This window comes from Podarcis gaigeae (genome assembly GCF_964106915.1).
Source record: "Podarcis gaigeae genome assembly, chromosome: 5".
In the NCBI taxonomy this organism is placed as follows: domain Eukaryota; kingdom Metazoa; phylum Chordata; class Lepidosauria; order Squamata; family Lacertidae; genus Podarcis; species Podarcis gaigeae.
The window spans coordinates 85,059,595-85,080,232 of NC_139681.1; the positions used below are offsets into that span (position 1 = coordinate 85,059,595).

The following is a 20,638-nucleotide window of genomic DNA, read 5'->3' on the forward strand; positions in this document are numbered from 1 at the left end:
TTATCTCTTCGAAATCCATTGACACTGATATAATCTTCATTACTTTAAGAGACTCTAAAATGATTAGTAAGATTACCCTGGGATGAGTTGTGCATCTATCTATGGTGCCCTACAGTTATAAAATCCATCTTCAGCAAGTCATCATGCTACGAATACAAGAAGATTTAGAGGCTATCACCATTTGGCTGTGTCCACAGCGGAATCTCCCAGAATCCACTAGCCACCTTGCAAGCTAGGAAAAAAAGAGGTGAAGCAATCTGGCAGGAATCTCACCAGTCATGTGACTTTGGTAACCCAATGGAAGACAGACAAGCAGAGTCTAAATGCCTATGTATGGCCATCATTTGGTGAGTGTGGGGATATTGTGTTCTATCTCTGCGTGGTTATTTATGATAAAAGAAGCTCTTGCCACAAAGTGCTCTTTCAGCTAAGAAGAATTTAAGCAACTTTTAATCACTGCATAATCAATGGCTGCTAAACTTGATGGCTATATTCTGCCTCCACTGTCGAAGTCAGTATGCTTCTGAATGCTAGCTGCTGTTGTGCTCAGCTCCTGCTTGCAAGTTTCCCACAAGCATCTAGGTAGCCACTGATGCTGAAGTCCATATGCACTGCACTTTTCATTGCCACATGCCATTTCTGAGAAACATACAGATCACACTTACTAAACATGCATTTCCCGTGTGAACAAACACAAAAGAGGGTGGTGTTAAATGGTTTTTTGTTTTTTATTCATTTGCAAAGAGTAAAAGGTACCATACAGGAGACAATAAGCATCTTTTGGGGGGAGGAGGGGAGCAGAACTGCCATTATCATCTCCTTTTTTGCAAGAACCACCTGTTAACAATCAGGGACTTATAAATGGTTTGTGACTATTTTCCATATATGTTATTGCCATACCAGCCCTCCTCTTTCCACTACAAAAGGACGGAAATTTTGATCAACCTAAAGCATACATCCGACTGAAAAATCATGAAGTGTTTAGAACACCATACTGGGTCTCTCTGATTAGTTCCTGTAACAAAGAGAGCTTGGAACCATACCTGACAGACATGAGATGACTTCCAGAGTGCTTCCCAAGACTGCATACGTGGGCAAGCACACAGACTGGCCATGCATATGGCATGATGCCTGACAGACTTCTAAACTGTAATACTCCAGATTGCAGCTTTCACTTCATGGGACTCATCTGGCAGCGATTCATGTGCATGGCCCATTTGCATGACATATGCTCATGTGTATCTAAGAAGCAAAACAACTGCAAGCCTTCATCTCATCTCCATTACATCGGGCTGCAACTGGGGTCAGTTGAGCCTGGATTGATGATCTTTACCATTCTGCAGTATTAGGCAAATTGCCTTTCCCTTTGCCTGTGTTCGTACTATTGGCATTGCCACAGAAGAAGAAGCACCATTACAGAATGCAGTACACCATTTCTTGAAGTCTTTGCCATTGTGAAAAGAAGGGCCGACCCAAATTTGCCTTTAAACCCCCCCTTTGAGGATTTGCTGAACATTCCCCAAATATGTAAACAAATAGAAATCAAAGTTAAAATACAACTAAACCAAGTAACAAATAACCATTCAGAACAACTGAAAGAGCAAAGTATGAACAGCTGGGAGAAGAGAAGACTAAGGTTAGACATAACAGCGCTCTTCAAACATCTGAAGGAACATCTCCTGGGTGGAAACTGAAGGGAATCATCTAAAGATTCAGAGAACCTTCCTAATGGCAAGTGTTGTTCAACACTGGAACAGACTGATCTGAGAGATGGTGGGCTCTCACATGCTGAAGAGCCTGGGCAATGTCGGGGATGATATAGTCACAGCATCCTGCTTTGCAGATCCTGTGCTGAGATGATCACTAAGATCCCTTCTAAATCGTAATGATCTTATGACAGGAAACCTCCCCAAATAAGCAAACATGGCCAGCAAGCCAAAAACACTGAAGTTTCTCAAGGCAAGTAAATAAAGATGTGAATTTGAATTTCCCCTTAAACTTTTATAATGACAAATGGGGGAAATGGCAAAATTCATATATTTGCAGACTGCTATTGTCTGTACCCTTTATCTCCCTTTAGACGTCATGATGCCAGAACATCAGGAAAAATGTTTACATACAGATGAATTTTGCAAGGAACTTTTAATGTGTCACTTACCACCATCATCTGAAAGGACATTTCGGGAATAGTCAGTCAGATATAGGGCACAGGAACGCTGGACTCTATCCAACACCGGTCCTACTCAGACCTACTGAAATTAATGAACTGACTAAGGTAGATAGGTCTGCTCAAATAAAACTGAGTTGGATAAAACCCTGCATCTTATTTAATGCAGATGTTCTGTGCTGGTACTGGAGAAAATCTCTGGACCTATGGCACTGTGTTAGTTTCACAACTGTTCTGTCGGGGTTTTTATTTTTTACAAAATTAAATCATCTACTACAAAAGTAAGAAGCATATAGCTCAAGAATGCCTCACTAATTATTGATAGTGTGATATAAATAAAATCCACATCATCTGGCACCAGAAAAGTAGTATTAATACTGATTATGAGGTTTTTGAAAAGGCTAAGGGATTGCTGTGTGTTTTTCTTTATTTAATGAGGTTTCACAAGCTGCAGGCCCTCCATGGGAGTGGGCAGTGCTAACACCTCAGCTGGCATCAGCACAAGTCTCAGCCAGCTATGATCCATGCTGGACTTGGTGGGTGAGTCAGTGGGGCTAGAGATGGCAAATGGGACAGGGGAGGTTTGGAGAGCTTTTGTGGTTTGCTTAAAAAAACAAACCACATCTATTCCCTAAACTCCATAGCTCAGGGGTGTGCTCCTGGAGGCCAAATGCAGCCCTTAAGGCCCCTGTGTTTAGCCCTAGTTCTTGGCCCCTCTGCAAGCAACATGCCTCACCAGCTCTGTTCCATGCCCAGCTCAAGTGCTTTTGCCAGTGTCATAGGAGCATGGCTCAAAGATGGAGTTAACTCTTTATAAGCAAAACCACAATCTCCACAACTTGATTAAGTGTTAGGCTCAATGTTATTTTTCTAGAAAAAGATGTGCCAGAACTCACCATGAACACCTCCCTTGTTGTCTTAGAAGGTCAATGGCACCAACCTGAGAGGTGACGGAGCTGGGTCCCACTGAACAAAAAGCCCTAATGAGCAGCTCATTCCCGGTGGTCTTCCTCCAAGTAATCAGAGACTGTGCCTACATGAAGCTAACCTCTCCTCTGCCCTTTTCATGTCTCTTCTGGTTCTGAGACAAAGGGGGAGAGGTGCTTGATGCAGCAGGAGGGAGACATCCTTGCTTCTTCACCAACCTGATTCATCTCTGCTTCTTGACCTCCCTTCTCCTACCCTCTTGCTTCAGCTTCTGTCTCTGATTATTGCCTTCTGTCTGCCACAGGCTCTCCCAGCTCACGAAGCCCTGTTACCTTGTCAGTTTCCACACCTCTTCCCAGTCTTCTCCTTCTTCTTCATCGTTATCCCACCACCACTTCCTGGGCTCTGAGCCTTCTTCCCTCAGTGGTTCCCCACCAGGTTCCTCCCACTATTCCTCTGCATCCAACCAGTCCATGATAGCTAGGCTGGAATGTGTCCCTGAACAGTGTGGGTGGGTGCAGAAACCAATGGCTTTGGTATGGCTGGAATGTAGCCTACTGTACAAAGGTAGGGGTCACATCCATTGCCATACCCTGTCTTTGGCTACATCCACTACAGTGGTACCTCGGGATAAGAACTTAATTCATTCTGGAGGTCCGTTCTTAACCTGAAACTGTTCTTAACCTGAGGTACCACTTTAGCTAATGGGGCCTCCCATTGCCACCGTGCCGCCACCACGCAATTTCTGTTTTCATCCTGAAGCAAAGTTCTTAAACCGAGGTACTATTTCTGGGTTAGCGGAGTCTGTAACCTGAAGAGTCTGTAACCTAAGGTACCACTGTATTGGCATTTGGCCCTCATGTTGTTGTTGTTTAGTCGTTTAGTCATGTCCGACTCTTCGTGACTCCATGGACCAGAGCATGCCAGGCACTTCTGTCTTCCACTGCCTCCCGCAGTTTGGTCAAACTTTTGGCCCTCATAAGGTAGCTTATAACAGAATGTGGTCCTGACCCTGCCACAGGCCCTTCATTGAAGCTGCAATGAGTCATTGGCTCCCCACAACAGAGATGGCTGGTGCCCAATGGGGAGGCCCTGGAAGGTGCTAGTCAATGTTAAAACTGCTTTAACCCGAGTCTCTCTCTGCCCCCTTAAGAAATGACATACTTTCACAGGATGATTTTGTATTGTGTCCCCAGACTCATCAAAATATTAGGCCAGCAGAATAAAGAGTTAGCAATTTCAAGCAGAATTTTGCCGATTTGGGGGCTGAAAGATACCTGAGGAAACTGGTTCATCTTCTTTCTTATGACCAGTTTCCTTTCAGGCTCTGATTTTAACCATAAACTTCTCAGTTGGTAGGTTACATACCTTCCCAGTTGATAACTTCCTGTATAAAGTTGCACTTCGTAAAACTTAAGTTATGCAGGGGAGACAGTTACCAGCTGCCCACCTCAATCCTGAGGTTTCTGCCTGTGCTTTTGAAAATCAGAATCATGTTGGATATGAAGCCAACCAAGCACAATGCAGCAACACGCCTTTTCTTCTTCTATCTAGCCAACTATGAGCATAAGCAAATGTTCTTCCCTCACCACAAGCTATAGCAAAAACTCACTCTTTCCAACATTCTTGTGGTCTGTTTAGACTTGCAGGCAACATTTCTCATTGTTGATTAGCAATGATGATATTGTTCTTGCTATGTGCATGTTGTTTTATTAATCCTGACTGTCGGTGTTTTAGTAAAAAGTTTGGAAATTTCTTACTTTCTTTCAAAAGAGCTCCCCTGATCAAACTTGGATTTGCTAAAGGCTGCTCATGTTTTCTTCACAGTGATGGAAACAAGTCACGAAGATAATCACAGTAAGGCTATGCCATGGTTTCGATTTTCCTCTTGGCATAATGTGGATGCATGCTTTCCCAGTATTACGTTTACCTGTATTCAACACTAATACAGATTTCAAACTATACTTTATCATCTTGACACTGTAATAAAAATCCTCATTTGCAATAAGTAAATTCCTTATTTGCAAGATTTAAAGAAGGGGGGACCTGGATTTTGGAGAGGGTGGGGGTTGGTATAGTGATGGCTACAAGTATTAGTGTTAGGGGGTTGTATAGACCTCAGCAGAAGAGCTTATAACCACAAAGTTCACCTCTTACCTTCTGTTTCACTAGATATGCCAAGATCTCCAAAACAGTATAAGCGACAGAATGGTGCATGAGCTTCAATGACCCTAGGTAAAGGGACCCCTGACCATTAGGTCCAGTTGCAAATGACTCTGGGGTTGCGGACCTCATCTCGCTTTACTGGCTGAGGGAGCCGGCGTACAGCTTCCGGGTCATGTGGCCAGCATGACCAAGCCGCTTCTGGCGAACCAGAGCAGCGCACGGAAACGCCATTAGCCTTCCCGCCGGAGCGGTACCTATTTATCTAATTGCACTTTGACATGCTTTTGAACTGCTAGCTTGGCAGGAGCTGGGACCAAACAATGGGAGATCACCCCGTCGCGGGGAATCGAACCACTGACCTTCTGATCGGCAAGCCCTAGGCTCTGTGGTTTAGACCACAGTGCCACCCGTGTCCCTTCAATGACCCTAAGTAAACAGTAATTACATACTGTATATACACACAACAACAGCAACAACAACAACCATAGTGCATAAGGAGCAATGTATTTGTCCATCAAGCCCAGTATCATCTAGTTAGACTGGGAGGGACACTCCAGGGTCTCACCACTTGCTATCTAATAATTTTAACTGGAAATGAGAGGGACTTGATATTCTTCTTGCAAAGCATGTTCTCTACCACTGAGCTACAGCTGGTCACCAGTCATGACCCTGAACAATTTAGGATCATCAATAATCTTGGCCATCTCACTGCTCACCCCTAACCCTAGATCGTTTATGAACAAATTTAAAAGAAGAAGTCTTAATTCTAGTCCTTAGGGACTCCACTTTCTACATCTATCTATTCAGAGAATTGCCAGATTTTTCTTACTTTTTTATTCTGGTGGTTTTAAACAACACCCAATCATTATGGGAAGATCTGACCCTCTTGACTTTGCCTTCCAACTTCCTTTTTAGCAATCCCCTCATTTTGGGGGAGTACAGAGTGATGCCACCTCCAGTACACCTTCCCTGTCTTTCCGTGTTTCCTATAGGGACACAGGTGGCGCTGTGGTCTAAACCATTAAGCCTCAAGGGCTTGCCAATCAGAAGGCTGCTGGTTTGAATCCCTGCAATAGGATGAGCTCCTGCTGCTCTGTTCCAGCTCCTACCAACCTAGCAGTTTGAAAGCATGTCAGTGCAAGTAGATAAATAGGTACCACTGCAACGGGAAGGTAAACGGTGTTTCCGTGCGCTCTGATTTCTGTCACGGTGTTCTGTTGCACCAGAAGTGGTTTAGTCATGCTGGCCACATGACCCAGAAAGCTGTCTGTGGACAAACACCAGCTCCCTCGGCCTGAAAGTGAATTAAGCGCTGCTACCCCATAGTCGCCTTTCACTGTACTTAACAATCCAGAGGTCCATTACTTTTTTTTACCTACAGAGTTTGCATCCAGGCCAAAAGGGGGGTCTTGTCAGCCCAGGATCCCCATGCACACTGTTCAGGCTTGTGTCCCAGGGAAGTCACTTTAGTGCTTCTAACGCAAGGGTTTGACTTCACTCCTGGAGGTGCACTCCATTGTCTCTTGAGACAAACGGATGCCAGCAACTAACTTTATTATCTGCAAATACAAATATTTTATTTTTATTTGACTAGTAAAATACAAGCTGGTCCTCCTATATTATTTATTCATTCACTGTCTTTTTTTTTGTGGGCATCAGAAACTTCCTTCATACACTACTGGGTGTAGGGTGAGAGCAATCACAAGATGATCACTACGCTGGATAATATATAAACAGAGGCCTGGTCAGGCAAAGAATTGGTGTTTCTCCAGAAAGTGACACTGTGGGTAAATACAGCCAGGCAGTATTTATTCACTGAAAGGGTGCTAAATTGACTTCCTCCCACACTGTACCCACTGAAAGTGGCAGCACTTTGATCAAAGACAAGCCATCAGCACCAAACTCCAGAGGGAGACCAAGCAGCAGGTCAAAGCAGGGGAAGCATGAAAAATTGGAGATTGCCACGAGTGAGATTCAAGAGAACATCCGTACTGCCTTTCTTGTACTTGGCATTATAATACCGCATAGCTTTCTTTCTGTTGTTCCTGGAACCACTCAGGCATATAATGAATGGAGTCCTAGTGACTGGAAACGTTTGTCTTAAGCTGATGTTTCCATAACCTGCTTTCCTATTTGAACTTCGTAATGGATTTTTCAAGTGTTGACAGACTAGTTGCAGTGTCTCTGTGCTTCCTGGACTACTGTCCTCCCCTTTCCAACAATCCACCTGAATGCATCTGGCCATTGTGCAGGATTTTCATTGAATAATATAGACATATGCACCCATCAGGGAGGGCGCCAGCCCTGGGCATGCAACGTGACGTTTCATGTGGACATAAACATGTTTGTGATATGACCGATTCCCATAACCCTTCCCTGCAGATTGTTAATAGGTAAAAGAGTAACAGCATACAACATATTTGGGTTTGGCTCATATGCCTGCTTCACAGATAGGAAAAGGGGCAGAACTACTGGATTTCCTAAAGTTCCGGCTTAGTGTGTGTAGGGGTGGGGAGAGGATTCCTGTTGAAAAAGGAAGGCAAATAAGACCTTGGGGTCTCCTCCACCAGAACTACACCCTTGCTCCCTCTTCCACCAATTGGCCTGTGGAAAGTAGCCTGATGAATCATGAGAGCACATGTGGTATAATGGTTAGAGTGCCAGACTAGGGCCTGGGAGACCCGGGTTCTAATCGCAACTTGGCCATGAAGCACACATGCCTTGGGCCAGTCCCTGACTCTCTGCCTAACCTACTTCACAGGGTTGTTGTGGGGATTAAATGAGCAAGGGAGAACCATGCACACAACCATGCGTTCTTTGGATGAAAAGGTGGGATATAAATCAATTGGAAAATTATTAATATGGTGACTGAGGTTTTTATTAATGCATCTTTGATACTTGGATCCTGAAAGGTGGTGTGTAAATCACTGTAATATGTAGTTAATTAAATGCACTTTTAAAATAACTCGTAGATTCTACAGTAGACGTGAATTTGAACCCAAATCTTTCTAACACCGTGTCAAATTCTATGCACTAGGCTGCTGGATCCCCTCTTATATTGTCATGGATATTAAGTGTGCAAATTAACTGCAGGTTAGTAAGGGAGGAAGCCCCACTGCATCTAGTGGAACCGCGCTGACATGGTTACATGGCTGTAACTGGATATTCTCTCCTACTGTGCATGTGGCAGGTTTCATTTCAATAAAAACGCCTCATTTAACCGTTTATTATGGTATGAGACAATAGCCAATATTTTATCCAACAACAGAGTTTGCCATTTGAATGAAATTCCTCTGAGATAAAACAGAATGTTTCAGTACTAAAGGTGCTCGGGGGATTAATCACTGCTTCTACCTGTTCTCACACCCTCAGTGTCAGCTTTAACCATGGGACCCATAAAACCAGAAATCTCACTGCTAAACATTGCAGCCAGAACATAATTGCACATATGCTTATTTACTTGTACTGTATATTGTAATCAAAACTTTCTTTTTTAAAATACGACTTGGTATTGTGACTAAGTGTACTGGACCAAGCTATTTTCTGAACTTATTTTATGTGGAAAGAATGCATCTGAGCAGTGTTTTTCTAGCGATAATACGAAGAAAGAAAATACATAAATAAAGAGACAGATATCACTGATTTATAGGCTGTATAAGTTGAATTAATAATAATAATAATAATAATAATAGGCTACCAGACAAGCAATAGTCACAGCCTGTAGACCCATTATTTATATACTGAAATTGTTTTGAAGATTCTCCTGTATGTTCATGGCATTTTATTACATTATAAATATCTAGCTAGCATGGACATTCCTTGTTCCTAGCTAGTTGGCCAAAAGTAAAGATCTTCCAGAGATTCAGTACATGAATAATTTTCTTCCAAAAGGAAGATATTCCAGAGTTAGAATATAGCCACCGAAAATGACATTGTGTAGATGCTCCTGCCATTCGTATCTGACCTGTGGAAGATGCAATCAGGAGTAACCACAGAAATTACAAAGGCACAAGGGGTCTGCAGATCAATGTACTGGATCAATTGTTGGAAAACTTAGCGACTGGCCCTATGTGGTGATACATAACCAAAACAGTTTATCAGATTGGATAATAGAGTCCTAGCAGAAGCATCCATTGCCTAGCAGATATAGGGTCCAGTCACACAGTTGGGCATACTGTATACATGGTAGTTTCCTGCATTCCCTGGGACTGTATCCACAATGACTTGGGTTCAGCTTATATTATGTATGTTCATGGTCCAGTGAAACTGCATGGAGGAAAGTAGCATCTGATCCTGATCTATCCCAGCATGACTGCACAGTACATTTATGGCTCCCACACTCTCAAAAATTGCTACGAGGAAGCAGCAGTTTAACCAAGGCACATCAGGTCAGGCATTCCTTGTTTCACACTGGCTGTGTCCCTGGCTGCTAAGGACACTCCATGTAAAGGAAGTGACAGCAAACCTCTGAACCCACCCTCAGTAACCACATGCAACTCTTTCCACTTGACCACCACCTTCTCAAGAACTTCACACATTGCAAAATAAGGGGCGGGTCTGCTGTAGTAAAAGCCAGAGCCAATTTCAGCTCCGTTGAAGTTATCAAAGACATGTGGGCATCACATTATCCAACTGACCAGAGAGACTGAAGCCAGATCAAAAACAATAATTTGAGACTTGTGAAATGAGTTTACCTATTTCTCAAGCAAATGTCCAATTTTATAGAACATATTTTCATTAAAAAATAAGAAAAGGAAAGGGAAAAAGCATGCCATAGCTAATAACTTTTGAAAAACTGTAGGGACTGGCACTTTCATGCACTTGGCAAGTTTAAAAGCCAGTTTTTATTTAGTCCACTTTAAGTGTTGGAGGGTCTGTGAGTCCCAACTGTTTCACATCAGAGAAGGAAAACAACTTGAGCCCAGCCAAGACCACATTGGGGACTGCCAGCCTCTTTATGTGCCAAACATAAAAGCAACAAGTCCAGATGCTTTGATCCTCACATTTTTGGATTTAGTCCAGATTTTGGAGAGGAAAAAACAGCCATGCAAACCCTCACCCGCTCCTTATGTTAGGACAACATACATTATAACTGGAAATCAATCAATAGCGCTGTGACCTTCAAACGCAGTAAACGTTTGGAGTTGCTTTCTGAGCATGTAATCTAAATTGGGAATTGGAAGTTGGACAGAATCCTAATGCAAAAGAAAAACAGCGTATAGAGCTTCCATTTTTACATAAATCTGAAATCTCAAGGAAGAAACAGATGATACTTAAACTTTTTTTTTTTTTAAAGGAACTGAAATTGGCTTAAGGATCATATTCCAGGGAGACAGGCTGAGGAATCAATGCCGCAATCCTAAGATCCAATCTTTAACTACATTGCATTGCACTTGTGTCAGTGAAGGCTTGCCACTATAGCGCCTGTGTAAAGGATGGGAGGCAAAACTAAGGGGAGAGTAATCAAAACAACATCTACCCATTAAATAAGAGGTAGGAGCAAGAGAGACAAAGAAGAAGGTTCAAAACTCAAGATGGTAATGGAAATTGCCATAAGAAGGAGAGGGAAAGATTGGTTGGGATCACGCAAGAGAGAAACCAGTTGGCACAGACAGCCTGGAGGGAATGCAGTCTCACATGGTCTGTGGATTGCAGGAGGGATGTTGTGTGTGCTGGTATTTATCTGCCAAAATCAAGGCTGCAGACCCCTAGTAGGTCTAGTATGTAAGATGTAACAGGAGGTAACAGAACAGGTTTTGAATTTCATCTCCTGCCCTGAGCTGGATAATGGGCCAATTTTACACATAAAACACTTATTGTTATGACACACAGCTGCCAGTCCATTCTAGTGGCATCAGTAGTGGGCAAAAGTATTTTTGTGTTATATTTGTTTAATTGTTTTCTGCAGGTATGTTGGCAAGCTGTTCCTGTGTAACTTTTTGCACCCACAGGATGAGGAGATTCAGGTGGGAGCAAGTACATAACAGAGTATTAGGGCAACAGTCTGTTATGGGAGGAACCATAGCTTAGGGGTTGAGGTCTCACATTCAATGCCTGGCATCTCCAGCTGTAAAAAAAAATAAATCAAATTGCTGTTGATGAGAAATACCCTCTGCCTGAAGCCATGCCCACTGCCAATTAGAGTAGACAACACTGGGCTAAATGAACAAAGACCTGATAAAAGGCAGCTCCCCATACTTGACGTTCCAAAAAGCAGTCAAACAACAAAGAACGCCTATTATCTTTATGCTCTGTCCATATGTTTCTACAAGCATCTGGCTGGCTGCTGTTGAAACAGGATGATGGACAACACAGTCATTAGTCTGAGGCAACAAGGCAGTCTAACTTTTGCTGGAAGCTAGTCAACAGCTTCCCATTCCCAGTCTGGCTCTGCAATGCACAGGCGGGAAGTGGCGCACAGAAATTCAGGAACATTTTCCCATGTGATATTCCTATACAACGTGTAAACATCTGTAGGTTGTGTGGACAAGTGGGTAGGAATAGATGAATCTGTCAATTTCAGTTTCCCCTTTCCCCCCCATCATAGTTTCAAGTCAGCCTATTTTTGCATCAGTATGCAATTAAAAAACCACAACACTGTACATGAGAATTCACACTCCTTTTCATGCATTTTCCCTAATATATACAATTTTTGTATGCAATTTTACCAAATATACACATTGTGCAAGCAATGTCCCCTAACTTAATGCATTTCTATGTTTTCTCACTAATATAAATATTTTTGAGTGCATATGAATTTGTATTTATTTTGGGGTTGAAGAACCATCACAAAACTTGGAAAAATGTGAAATTTGAAGGGAAGCTGCACGTTGGTTTATGTATTGGTTTTGGAGGCACAAATTAGGCAGGTGTGTAGAAATGCAAACTAAACACATTTCTCATCCATACCTACTAGTAAGAAGGGTCCATATGGGCTGGAGCTCCTCGCACATATCCACTGTGGAAATTAAGGTAAAGGTAAAGGGACCCCTGACCATTAGGTCCAGTTGTGACCGACTCTAGGGTTGCGGCACTCATCTCGCTTTACTGGCCGAGGGAGCTGGTGAACAGCTTCCGGGTCATGTGGCCAGCGTGACTAAGCCGCTTCTGGCGAACCAGAGCAGCGCACGGAAACGCCGTTTACCTTCCCGCCAGAGTGGTACCTATTTATCTACTTGCACTTTGATGTGCTTTCAAACTGCTAGGTTGGCAGAAGCAGGGACCGAGCAATGGGAGTTCACTCCGTCGCTGGGATTCGAACCGCCAACCTTCTGATCGGCAAGCCCTAGGCTCTGTGGTTTAACCAACAGCAATTAGAAATTTTAAAATGATGCGTTCAGTTACCTGAATCAGAAATGTATTGGTATGCCTCAAATCCATCACATGATTTCAGCTGCAGAAGATATGGGTGTGTAGATGTGACTCTGCTCACCTGACCACGTTGATGCTCCTTACTGGAAGATAGAGAGGTGTGGTACAGACACAATGGCAGATCCAATCTAGTGCTCCTAACCTCTGCTACATTTGCACTGAACTAACCTGTCCTCTGCCTTGTCCTGCTACCTCTTGGTAAGCAACAGCAATGCAACCAACCAACCAGAGGTCAGGTGGGCAGTGACACCCCATAATGATGTCCACCTACTGAATTATTTCCTTAAGAGGATCCTTCGGGAATGATCATCCATCATAACAATGGTTCATAACCAGTACCACTGGCAGATACAAATCACCTACCAGGATTAAAAACAAACTAGACAGTGGAATGACATAACTGGACTGGGCATCTTTCTGCCCCTAAGACACCAATTTCATGCATTGTTTGTACAGTATTAAGTGTTGCAAAACAGAAAGTAAAGAGACACAAAGATACTTGAAGCTCTGTGTGTCTTAAGCAGTCCAGTTTTGCCCTATGATTCAGCTGGTTTTATTTATTAATAGTTGTATTTATGGTGTCTGGCTGTTTCAGTCTCCATCACCTAGAGCAGGGGTTGGCAAGGTGTACTTTGCCTGGGCCGGTTCACTCCAGCGGAGAGCCCTCCGTGGGCTGGATTGCGCCTGCCCGCGATTTCAGGTGCCTGCACAGATGCAATTTTCGGCGCCACAGAAGCGAGTCCCCACGCCATGCTGGTTTAGTGCAGCGCGTGGGGACTCATCAAGCAGGTGACTCGGTTCAGGGGCAGCTCATGGGCCGGTTAAATGACTCCCGTGGGCCCTTGTGGCCCTTGTACCTTAGGTTGCTGACCCCTGACCTAGAGCAAGGGTAGGGAACCTGTGGCCCTCCAGATGATGGGAGTTTCTGTCAAACAACCTCTGGAGGCCACAGCTTCCCCACTCCCTAGAGACTTCTTCATAAAGAAATTTAATTTTCCATACCCATAAGGATTTCTCCAAGAGCTATACTATTATACATGTTAGTTGGACACAGAGGATGAACAAGTGTTTGATTTATTTTAAAATGGAACAATATTATGGTGAGTTGTGCTCTCCTTTTATTCAGACTTCCTTGAACTTTGGCTGGCTTGGTCACTAACAACAGATGCTAATTACTGTGAAATCCATGCAGCTGATCTTCTAAGCTACTCCAATTATTAGCTCATACTACTGTGACCACACCCAGGTCTTCCTTCTCCAGGAACATATGCAGTTGGCTCACTAGCTAAACTGCAAAAGCACTCCTGATGACAACCACTACAACTATCATCAAGATTGCTATTATATATTGCATATAGATTTAGCCTCTGGATCTACAGGAGCAGGGGTTAGTCCAAATAGAACTCCAGAACTGTGAACCCCTGTCCAAAATAAGCTGTGCCCTGTTGTAGGCTCAAGGGTCCTACTCACCAAGAATACTTGGGCTTCTTCAGAAGGAAGAGTGGGATAAATAAAAATAAAATGAATAAATACTTGTCTTGCTTTGATTACATTTTAGTTTCTTGGCCCACATTGTGTGGTCCTCTGTGAGTCCATTCCTTCAACTTCATATTGATCTCGCTGCTCCATTATCAATTACATCTCAGAATCATAAAATTGTAGAGTTGGAAGGGACACTAAGGATGATCTAGTACTGTACAGGCTTCGTCAACCTCGGCCCTCCAGATGTTTTGACACTACAATTCCCAGCATCCCTGACTACTGGTCCTGCTAGCTAGGGATCATGGGCCAAAAACATCTGGAGAGCCAAGATTGAGGAAGCCTGATCTAGTACAACCCCCTGCCATGCAGGAATATGCAGCTGCCCCATACTGGGATCAAACCTGCAACCTTGGGCATTATCAGCACCACACTCTAACCAACTGAGCTATCCACTTTTGATGCTACATCTGCTGCAACAAACAATATCTGCATCAGTTATGGGAGACTGCTGTGTGCAAGACCTCCAGATCCTCACCTTATTGAAACTTTACCTTTGAGCTGACAGAGACATGGAAAACTGCCTTATACGAGGCAGTCTTTCACATCACCTGCCATAGACTGAATCTTCAAAGTGCAAAGGGTCCCCATCCCCCCCACAAGCAGTAAGCACTGTTCCGGTTGGACAAAATAGATGTACATTCTCTACAATAAATTCCTCTCCAGACTTCCAGCAAACCTGCACTTCATCTGACGTCTGCTTGTTATATTTGGAAAGCTCTTCCACATATTTTATAGAGACAGGAGTAATATCTAGGGTTGCCGCCAGACATATTTATTCCAGCAAGTGGCAACATATGCCTTTAGCTGCTTCGAAGGCACAAAACCAATAGCAGGAATTGATTCCATCACAACATGCTAGAAAACACTTCACCTGTTGAATTTCCACATCTTGTGCAATTGTAAAAAAAAGCAGTTTGAGCCGACCAGGGCATGGCAAGAAACAGTAGCAAACAATCCTAGCTGGAGACCAGCTGGTCTGGGTAGGTGTCAGTTCATAACAATAAACCCCTCCCATAACAGAATACATATGGCAAGGCAAGCTTAAGAAACACATCCAAATATCCATTGGCAACACAGTGGGCAGTAACAGTCGGGGAGCAGCCAAAATCCTTCTCACTGTAAATATGTAACAGCCACTGTAGTCAGAGCCAGAATGTTCCTGCTTTTATACTACCAGCCCAAAGTTCTTGTCCCTGGATTTATCCTTCTACCTTTGTGCTATTTCATTTGACTACAGCATCCATATAAAGTTCAAAACTGTAGTGGGGGTCACTGGAGATTCCAAGCTTCACAAAGCAATTAAAAGGATTCTGCACTGACATTTGCTTACTGCGTTTGTAAAACACAACACGATTTAATTGCACTGTCACTAAATACCAATCTAGACAATATCTTGCTAGTTTGAAATCCTTAGGCTGCCTTTTACATTTTAATGGCTACGAACAGCCATTGGCACAAAGTGAATTGAGCTCACACAAACTTATCTTGCAACAGGCCTACAAAAATTACAGAACAGTAGCACCAAAGCTGTACTAATCTTGCAATGGACAGCTTTTTGGTTAGATTAAATGAGTGTCCTGCATGAGCTGTTTAGAGCTGCAAAATATTTAGGTCATTTCATAGAGTCATAGAGTGCCAAGGGTCATCTAGTCCAATCCCCTGGAATGCAGGAATCGCAGCTACAGAATCCCTAACAGATGGGTGAGGGGGGCATACTTCCAACTATATTGCGCACCAAAGTACATTATTATTTAACTGAAATAGTTTTGTGTGACTAATTGATCAAACAGTTAATTTTGCATATGAATAAAAGCAACTGTCATGAAACGAGAAACATGTTTTTTGACAAACATGTGCATATGATGTAGCAGGTCCAATAATTTTAGTACATTAATTCCTTCCTGTACTTGCATTAAATATAACAACAACAACAACAACAACAACAACAAATGTGAGGTTACTTAGGGCATCTTCTTAGTTCTTTTAAAAAATACTGCTGATAAATCTAAACAATGATTAAATCACTGAACCCTAAAATATGCCATAATACCACAATTGCCAATTATTTTGCTGATCTTTTTCTGTTGCTAAATGCTACATTTTAAGGTGGAATAGAGAATTTGTCTATTACCTTTGCCTTGAATGGAGAAAAGTAGAGACAGGCCTTCGTATATTCTGCGGTACAGAAAAATAAATGACTACTCTGTATTAGGCTAACATAAACCAGGTGCTGGCCTCAGGGGCTGCCTTCCTGTAATAGATTTCTTTCCACCAAAGCTCTTCAAGGAGGGCGTGGGGGAGTAGATTTCGGATACTAGATTGGGCCAGAGGGTGGAACCTCCTGTTAAACAAGAGTGTTTGTAGTTGTGGTTACAAGCAGCAAGATCCCAGAGAACAAGATGGTGTTGCGAATCGCATCACCTTTGCTAGGGACTTTCAGCCTGCATCATGATCACAAATCATTTCCTGTGACAGGAGGTTATGTGTTAAAGATGTTCATCTCAAAGCCCTGACAAAAGGTAGAGCCTATTCTATCAAAATAACAGGATCAGGATAAAAAAAACAAAACCCATATCTGTAAGTGATTCATTCATTCCCTTTTCAGCTGTATGGCTTCCCTGGCTCCTTGGACTTCTAAAAGGAGAAGCTGTTGTTTATATTAAGGATGCTTCTTATGTTTAGAGAAAGGGAAACATTTGCAAATGATGCTGAATAACTGCTAGTATCTCCAACAATTTGACAGAAAGGCTCTTGGCATGAGCGTTTGGTATGCATTGTTTGTTTTAACTTATTTTGTCCATTTTTTCAAAAGCATGATGGTGGTTTTGATCAACTCTTGCTGGTGGAATTCCATTAGTACATCTGCTTAAAAAAAAAAAAAGATAAGCAGACAGTGTGCTAGATGAGCCTAAATTGGGATTGGTGTTGGGTATATTTTTAGCCTTTTATCCTTATGCCTAATTGAGGATGACATGCAATCATGAGGTTTCATTTCAGAATGCCGTCTCTTTCCTCTCTCTTATTAAGTGGTGGAGCTGACTTTGGCTGCTGTCCACAGACCACTTACATCTGAGTACTTGGACATTGTAGTCGAGTCCTAGCGATTTAAGCAGAAGTAAACCAGTGTGAGTAGTTTGTTGGCTGTGTATCATCAGCAGTTTGGTGGATATATGAATTTTTAGGACATGTCCACACACGAGGTTTCTACTGAGGTTCTGATATCATGAGTCAATAATCCAGGTAGCACCTGATTTAGTAAGGCATATGGCAGGGGTGAGGAACTTTTTTTCTTAGTTTTCTGGGAGTAAATTCTTGGGGATGTGCACTAGTGGTGTACAGGGCTAAAGCCAAAATTGAAGCAATATCATTACTCTTTGATAATTTATTTTATTTATTAAGTCTGTATACTGTACAAACTTGTAAGTATATTGTAAAAATGCAATACAAAAACACAAACCAATATGCCCCCCACCAAACACATTTAAAAGGGGTATAAGATGTTAATCAGCCAAAGGCTGGTTGAAAAAGAGAGTTTTTGCCTGGCACCTACCTGGGGAGAGCATTCCACAAAAGTGGAGCCACTGCAAAAAAGGTCAGTTCTTGTATGGCTACCCTCCAGACCTCTCGTGGAGGCAGTACATTATGGATTGTCTCAGATGAGGATATCAGGGTCCAGGTGGGTTCATATGGAGAGAGGAGGTCCTGAGCCATTTAAGGCTTTATAAGTCAAAAACAGCACTTTGAATTGGGCCTGGAAACTACTTGCCAGTGGGCCAGGATCTATACAATATGCAGAAACTCTCTTGCCCTGATGAACAACCTGGCTGCTGAATTCACATTCAGAAGGCACAAATGATCAGATGTACAAAATCATATGCTTCAATGGTTTTCCTATTGATTATTGTGGACGGAATTCCCAAACTACAAAGAAAAGAAAGGAGAGTAGAGGCCTTGCAGTTTCCCATTAACAGTTAGCACCTCAACAGCAGACTGAGCAGACAATCAGGTCGGTCTCCCCCAATACAATGAGACATACTACATTTCTACTTAAAACACAGCAACTGTTTCTAAACTGTTATTTATAAATATGAATTAGCAAATGCAAATTTACGCAGATATGTGCCATCTTTTGTCCTTTTGGGGGGAGGGGCACCAGTTAATCAGTTCCTTTTTTAAAAAAACAATGGACACCCTACTCAATACCTAACACCAGACCTCACCATTCCCCATCTTTTCATATGCAACATAGAGCATTCAATTCTATTTTTATTTATTATTTTTTAGTCCCACCTTTCTTACCCAAAACGACATGTATAAAGCAAGCAAAAAGGCACTCTAGGCCAACAACTACCACCACCCAATGGCAGCAAGAATCGCAATAGATTACAAGGCGCAGGCCCAAAATGCAACATTTCTTACCTGATATCTACAAGTTGGTAATGCAGGGCTTTTGCTAGTTTTTTCCTAGAGAGAGAGAGAGAGTTCTACAGAATTAGAATAATTCTTTCCTCTACACAAAAACAGAACCATCTCAGGGCAGAGCACCAGTTTGTGGACTAGTTCCCAATAAAGAGGTATGATAACCCTGAATGTGGGCTGCACCATTTCAGAATGCTGGTAGGGACTCCAAGCTCCTGCCTGATTTTTTTTTTAATTAATCCCTGCACATAGAAATATAGACCGAAGGGAGAAAGCTTACTGTCCAGACTCGCCTTTCGTTTTCTGCGGGAGGGAATGCTTCTGTAGTGAGGAGCAGTCCTTGAGTGAACTACCCCTTGCAATTCAAAGTGGTGCAACCCAAACAAGCAGTCTTTTTCTTCTCTCCCCCACCGCAATAAAAGGCCTCAGGTTGTGTGAAGGTCAGTAATAAGGCCTCTTCAGTGCTTCCTGGCCTGGCTTGGGGAGAGATAGTTGGAGGACTAGGCCTCAAATCCTTCAGGTTTCAGCGACTTCAGCCTTCCTTGTCTGGTCTGAGGAGAGATAGTTGGAGGACTAGGCCTCAAATCCTTCAGGTTTCAGCCACTTCAGCCTTCCTTGTCTGGTCTGAGGAGAGATAGTTGGAGAACTAAGCCTCAGATCCTTCAAGTTTCAGCCACTTCAGCCTTCCTGGCCTGGCCTAGGGAGAGACAGTGGGAGCACTAGGCCTCAAATCCTTCAACTGTTGTGGCCGCTTCACCCGCTTCCTTGCCTGGAAGGACTGTTGGGAGGAGCAGGCCTCAAATCCTTCAACTGCTCCATGTCTTGACTTCAAGGAATTTGAGCTGCTGGCCGAGTCCTCTTCAGTCAGTTTCCTGTGAGTAAGGAGGCTGCTGCTCCTGGATCCTCTCAACTGCTCATTGCCACCATAACACCTGCCATGAACTCTCCACCTGAGTTAGGACAGAATATGCGGTAAGAGAAACTCACCACCTGTCTATTGACTGAGCCATGTTTTAAACAATAGGTTGACCCCCAGTTTCAGCTGAGCGCTGTTTCATTTGCTTGTGGTTTCTATTGCTTGAGGAAAATCCCTAGCGGTTTCACCCTGAAATGCAAAATATGCACAGGCTTTGGCTGGAAAGTGGAAGGAAAAGCTTTGTTTGAAGTTTCTTTTTTTTTCATCAGATGTGGTCCAAAGAGAAGAAAGCCCAATGGGGAGGCATTTACCCTCAGCCCACCAATTAGTCGTGGGACGGGATGCCGGGGAAATGCTAATCTATAAGGAAAGCTCTCGTGGTTTAATTGATTTAATCAGTAGACTTAAAGCTTGCAGCCCTGCTTCGTACTAATTTTGCAAAATAGCCTAATTATGTTATTGGGTTTCTTTAACCAACTTAACTTTGCTGGATAACCAAACCACAAGGGCTCAAAAAGCAAAAAAAGTGGAGGGTGGGGAGTCTGCTAGGTTCCATAATAAGAGATGGCGTTTCTTTGCAGCAGGTGGTGAGAGAGACTGCGCCCTAGTGGTTATGAGAGTTGTTGTAAATGATGATGAAGAAAACCAAGGATAGGGTTGCCATATTTCAGACAGTTAAAATCTGGAGACAAAAGTTGTTGAGCTTTTTCTGCAAAATCTGTTTTTAAAAATGAAGTTTTTTTCTGGAATTGGCCAAAATTGGCACTTCCAAGATGGGTTGCCATATGTAACTGGATTTTCCCGGACATTTCAGTGATTTTGGACACTGTTCCTGACGACTGAATCCTGAAATTCCAGATGTATGGCAACCCTACTTGACCCAATAGGGTTCTGAACAAATGCTTGGCAGTAAATAAGGCTGAGTGTGTGTGTAGTGTTACATACACTAACTGAATACAGTACAATTTTCACAGTTATTGATAAGAGTCGCCACCTTTTTCTCTCAACTTTTTTTCTGGCATGGAGAGCAGATGCAGAGTGGCAGGGGTGGTGATTTATTGGCTGAATCTGTATGCTCTCTTAATGTTTTAGGTACATGAGCAGGGCCAGTACAAGTGTCGGGTTACAGA

The 20,638-nt window shown here is 42.9% G+C and overlaps 2 long non-coding RNA genes across 7 annotated transcripts in view; one reads left to right on the forward strand and one right to left on the reverse strand.

Annotated features, from left to right (window-relative positions):
- The window catches only part of LOC310845130, a 51,319-nt gene extending 32,574 nt beyond the window's left edge, over positions 1 to 18,745 (reverse strand). For all 3 annotated transcript variants that reach the window (XR_014564491.1, XR_014564492.1, XR_014564493.1), the window contains exon 1: positions 18,593 to 18,745. This is a non-coding gene — a long non-coding RNA (uncharacterized lncRNA). The remainder of the gene's footprint in view (positions 1 to 18,592) is intronic.
- Positions 12,609 to 20,638, forward strand: part of LOC310845117 — a 127,501-nt gene continuing 119,471 nt past the window's right edge. For 3 of the 4 annotated variants that reach the window (XR_014564472.1, XR_014564473.1, XR_014564474.1), the window contains exons 1-2: positions 12,609 to 12,734; positions 18,905 to 19,564. This is a non-coding gene — a long non-coding RNA (uncharacterized lncRNA). Of the gene's footprint in view, positions 12,735 to 18,904; positions 20,626 to 20,638 lie in introns of all 4 variants that reach the window. The other variant, XR_014564475.1, reaches the window with a different exon arrangement.